The following is a 6,000-nucleotide window of genomic DNA, read 5'->3' on the forward strand; positions in this document are numbered from 1 at the left end:
GCTTGATGGGTCAAGACTCATCAGTTTTACTTCTGCGCCAAATCTTTGACAATGTGAACAACAGCACCACATTGTTATTTTATAACCCAAACTGGGCAAATGCTCCCTGCTGTGTACTAGATTCCCAAACTTTCTTAATTTCCTGTCTTTGATAATTGCAAATGGGAGAAGCAGCAGGGTGTAACTGCTGGGCTACCCCAACACCACCTCAGGAGACACGGTCATTAGCCATTTCCAAATACGCCAAACACATTTTGACAGGTTTGGCATATTCCCGTAGCCATCTCATCATTTTCCTCCGGGTAAAAAGCATGCCCATGCACCGTTAACAGGAATAAACGCAAAGTTTGATAACTGCTGTAATTGCTCTTAATGAGGAGAAATACAGACTCCTTTATAAACTAAATAAGACATTCACTTTAAATTGATGTACAATTGCTCCGAATGACTTCAAAGACAGACAGCAAGGCAGCAGCTAGAATAAAGATAGCTTCAAATGTACAAACAATTAGCTATGTTGCTTTTAAAACAGCTGTCCAAAGCAACTAGACTCTGTGTGTTGCCTCACCCGAGTGTTCCCAGATAAAACAAATCACAATCGGTTATTTATTTATTTGTCTGTTTGTTTTATTTCTCTGATGTTCTCCAGCACTGTGCGGCAGAGGTTGGTGTTAACTGTATGAAAATGAGGTGGCAGTCGATGTTCAGTAGCTCTGTGTAAATAAAATTCCATGTAGATACAGCAACGGCATGAGCTGTGAAGTGTCTTTACTGACATTGTTTACCTGATGGGCTGGCTCTACATGTTCTGTTACTTTCTAACAAAGGGGAAAAGACAAGCAAAACAGAAACAACACTGTTTATACTAATGTTAATGAAACATTTTCATGCTTAATTATCGTCTTTCGGGACAATTTGAAATCCAGACATCAGCACAAAGGAGGAATGACAAACCAATTTGGCACAATGACCAATATCTGGTGGTCAAAACGTGATTACAGCTATAAAGTTATTTAGTAATAGTAGGTAATTCCTCTGTGGCCTTATTATTAATACTCAGAGCTTCTCAGCAATAAAAAGACCACTCGTTATAATTGGCACAATTGCAAAATTAACAGAATTAGCTGTGAGACTCTGCAATCTGTCACTTACCCTGCAGCCATGTTCAATTTTTACTCTGAAATGCAGTCCATTTGTGGTTGTGTCCAACACCTTAGAGCACAGAACAAAGAAAAAACAACAACTGTGTTTTCTTCCATTATTATCCCTTTACTTGCTTTAAGTAGCAGATTTGAAAAACAAGGTTGTTGCATAACACCTCTGTTGAAGGCTGGATATGTATAAACCACTGTGGTAATGCAATGTAGCCAAGTCTGTCATTGCACAAGGCACGATAACACTTCTTTGTGCAAATTCTGCTTGTCTTCGTGCAAAGTGCGAACGTGAGTAACATTCTCACCTCAAAATAGATGTTACTTTGTGAAATCATCAAAACTGACTGCCAACAAGGCCCACAGAGCTGTTCAGTTATTGAGTTGTAGCGTGTCTAACTGCCTCAGAGAAATAATCTCTGCAACTTATGACTCTTAACATCCTCTAAAAGAAAATTTCTCTCTGGCTACTGTCATGTGCAAATGGTCAAAGATGTTAGGTTGAGAGTACATTGTTTGGGCTCCCTGTATCACACTGAAGACATGACCTGATCTGAAGATATAAATGATATGCCTATCATCCTAAGGAGAGCAAGTTGTATTATACCACCTGCACATCCCCTGAGAAGCATAATAATCTTTAAAAGCAGAGACAATCCCATTACCTGTCACAGATTTATTCCCTCATAATTGCCAGAGCCTTCCCTTTGGGAGGAATAGGGGGTGAAGGACAGCAGACTCACTGATACCAGACTTATCTTCGGGAAAAATCTAGGGGACATCTATTTTAGTCTTGTCATTCCCATAGCATCGTTTGGCTGTTCTCAAAACCTTGAAAAAGGATTTTTGGTATAAAACAGTGCTGCAATAACACCCATGCATCGAAACCTGATGCTGAAGACCAGCAAACCTCAAGACTTTATACTTTCAACAGTCACCACACTACAGCTGGTAATATCGGTTGTTGATCTTTAATTTAATATTATCCTACATATAGTAACAGTCAGTATATTAGCCCTTTCACGCATAGTGGTCACTACAGTGGACAGCTATTCAAAGGCTGTTTCCTTGTATTTGTGTCATTGTTGATGGTATACTTGCACATAAACCACGAGGATGTGTCATTCCACACCCTGTCACCCACTGGTGGTTTAATGTTACTATAGATGTATGATGTGTGTCATTGTAATTATTGTTATTTAACCCTATCATGCATGAATTATGACAACCTCAATCATGATTTTTTTTCTTAAGTATTTTTATTCATCTGTTCATGCCTAAAGATGGATAAAAATACTTAAGAAAAAATCCTGATTGAGGTTGTCATAATTCATGCATGAAAGGGTAAGCCTAAAACTTAAAAAATTTAAAGGCTTAATTCCCTGGACAATACAAAATTTACAATCTTTGTATGTCTGTTTGTTATTAAACGCAACATCCATGAAATTTGATAACAAGTTGGACAACAGGTAGGGCTGCCACGATTAGTCGACTAGTCACGATTACAGCGACTATCAAAATCGTCAACGACTGATTTAATAGTCGAATGTAGCTGTATAAACCTCAAATATCTGCTCAGTTTATCAAGACACCACATATTTACAAAAGCGCTCCGACGTTTTCGGAGACGTCTGTTACCCACTAGCTCGTTAGCTAGCCGGGGTTACAGGCTCACTACAGCCGTGAGAACACCGGACTCCCGGCAAATCGTTTTCAAACCCACCACCGTCTTTTGCTACTCAGGTTAAATATATATAAGTCACTTTGATAACTTAAAAATGTTATTGTTTGGCTTTTTTTAGTATTTTATTTGTTCCTGAGTAAATCGGTTTGGCTGAGATTAAAGTTATAGTTTTTACACAGCTGAATAAACGTCAAGCAGACAACTGATTATCAGAAGTGTGAGATGCTCGAGAATATACTCCGGTGTCCTGTTATATTTTAGATAGCAAGGAGTTTATTAAACTTCATTGAAACAATCTGCAAATTTTATTCATTTCATCATTAAAATTTAATAAACTATCATCTTGTCTTTATTTTTAGTTAGCACATACCTTAAACACTTAAAGCTGTAAGCTAAGCTACGTATTTACAAAACGTATGACGCCTTTTGTATGGCCTGCTTTAACAACGTGTTAACCTTATTTACAATCAATATTGTATGTAATAATGATGCTAAAGATACAGAGGGCTGTTAAAAAATAAAAAGAAAGTTTACCCAGAGCAGATGCATGCTGGTGCAATAAGCTGTACGCTGTACGTCCAATGGATAATGATCTGATTAGTAGACTAATCGCAAAAATAATCGGTGACTAGTCGACTATCAAAATAATCGTTTGTGGCAGCCCTAACAACAGGCCAAGAAAAATTTAGTTTTTGTACAGAGCAAGGCATTAGACATGATTAATCTGTTAAATTTACATCAACAACATTCTTTTTTGTATTTTTTAATGGGAAAAAAATACAATATAAAGTGTTAAATGAGTGCTAAAATGACATGTAATGTTGGTAATGACTATCTATCTACCAGTTGCCATTTAATGGCTATCCAGCCACCAAATTATCCATTTAGTCAACCATTCACTGGGAGCAGGCTGAGCAGATGTGGTTAACAAAGGTAGTCAAAGCAAATCACTTTTGTTCACACTTTTCAAGATCAGCAAAAGAAAAGAAAAAAAGCACCTCTGTGAGCTGACCTGAGAGATTTTCTGTCACCAAAGATCCCACGGTCCATACAGTTGTTTGTTCTGCTCCTGCTGCTCCGTTTGTTCAGCTTTATCTCCAAGCCAACCCAATTACAGAGCATCAAAATACCTTGGGTCTTCTTGTCCACTAAATGGCTCCGAGTTTTTCTTTCTTCCCTTGACAAAAGAAAGAAAGAAAGAAAGAAAGTAAGAAAATAAATAAATAAACAAGCCACGAATCAACTGAAGCAAAAAGGTACTGCAAGCTGGTGAAAACTGAACATAATCATCAAAAGCCTCCAGTACTTGTACGCATTATAGCGGGTTCTGTCTTTTTCACAACAATGCAAATGTGTTAAATTAACGAATCAATTGACAGTATTGTCGTAGCGTAAATCCTTCAGAACCAGCCAGCATAAATCATATTCCAGCTCGTTATTGTTTTTTCATGTTATGACAGTTTCTCTATCGCTCTCTTGCGCGCTCTCTCTTTTTCTTTGAGCCTCTCATTTGTTTAGATGATCTGACTAATGTCCAAGAAATTGTTCTGTCCAGGCGTGTGCTTGGATGAGCCGACTTTGTTTGCTTGTCTGGTATTTGTTGTGCATCTGGGTGCAGGTAGAGCGCTGCAATTCTGTGAGTGATGGCACAGATGTTTTTAATGAACGGTTTATCTGCTGTTTGGTTGCTGGAAATGTTTGATGTTTGCCTATGGAGAGACAGTGACTGCGAGAGAGAGAGAGAGTGAGAGCGAGAACTCCTTCTTGTGACACGTTGTTATGTCTCATTTGGAATGCGCACATTTCTGTAAACTTTAAAAGTGCAATAAAAGATGAAAGCGGAATGAGCTCAAATAATTTATAGGATTTATAAGAAGTCGCAGGGTATCAAATGTTTCAATTTCCTTTGTGATCTCCCTCGTAAGATCTTTCATCTCTTGGTATGACGCATAACAGTTCCTTCAGGAAAGTACGATCAAATTTACCGATCCTTCAGGAAAAATCAGGTCACTGCAACAGCCACAAATATGGTAGTAATGGGATATTTCCAGTCTAGTGGTGAAGAACATAATTTACACTGTTAAACACATTTTAGAAATTAGGAAATTTAGCCCAACAATTTAGAAGCAAACATTTAAAAAAAAAAGGAAAAAAAAGCTCTGAATAATGAGTTTGAGTGTGTTTTTGTAATTTGGGCATGTGTTACAGCTGCAGGAAAGACTTCACTTGTCTTGACCATTGTGAGTAGATATTTTACTCCAACTGAAGGCGAATGGTTTAGTAGAGATTGAAGTTACACAACAAGCTTTTATGATATTCGGGACTATAATGTCCATCTGCTTAAGCCCTGCTTTAAAATCAAATCTTTAAATGAAGCTTAAACAGCTGTTGTTGTGAAGTGCGCCTGATGCAATAAACTTTTCATCCAAGATCACAAGGAATAGATTATTCCTTATTAGCAAGTTGGCCAAAGTCATTCCTATAAGTTAGTTTTCCATCAATTTTCCATCAACATTTAAATATCCAATAAGGTTCTGCAGATATTTTGCTCTGTTTGCACCATATAAAAGTAACAATGTGTCTTCCAGTACTCAGTAACATTTACCCAATCACTATTACCATGCAGTCAGTGATAAAGCAATGAAATTATGAAGACACCATGCCTCTTTATGTCCTTGTTCACATTTGTGATATGCTAATGTATGCATATCAAGGGTCCATTAGCATCTCTGTCCCATGAGATATGTCTGCATCTACTGATTGTATTTCTGGGGCCAGAGAATTCATATAGACAAGCTGAAATTTTTTTCTCTTATTTTCCCTCGTCTGGTAAATTGTTCCATTAGCCTTCCGCCGAAAAATAATTCTAGGCTTTCCAAATACCAGCCTATTCTCCAGCGATATCAATAATTATTACTAGTTTCCGACAACACAATTACATGTTGGAAAGACGTGCTTCTAAGTGCCCTGTGCTGTGGAATACAGATCGCAAGAGAATCTATTTAGTCTGTGACGCTTGTGTGTGTGTCTCTCTGTGTGTCTATGTGTGTGAAAAAATTAAATTAACAGCATTTATCTTATTTCTGTTTTCAGCAGAAAAATCTAACAAGTAGAATTTCTTCCCATGCAGGAATGCATGTGCATGATCACATCCTCTCAGAAGTT

Source organism: Neolamprologus multifasciatus, chromosome 14 (assembly GCF_963576455.1).
Source record: "Neolamprologus multifasciatus chromosome 14, fNeoMul1.2, whole genome shotgun sequence".
Classification (NCBI taxonomy): domain Eukaryota; kingdom Metazoa; phylum Chordata; class Actinopteri; order Cichliformes; family Cichlidae; genus Neolamprologus; species Neolamprologus multifasciatus.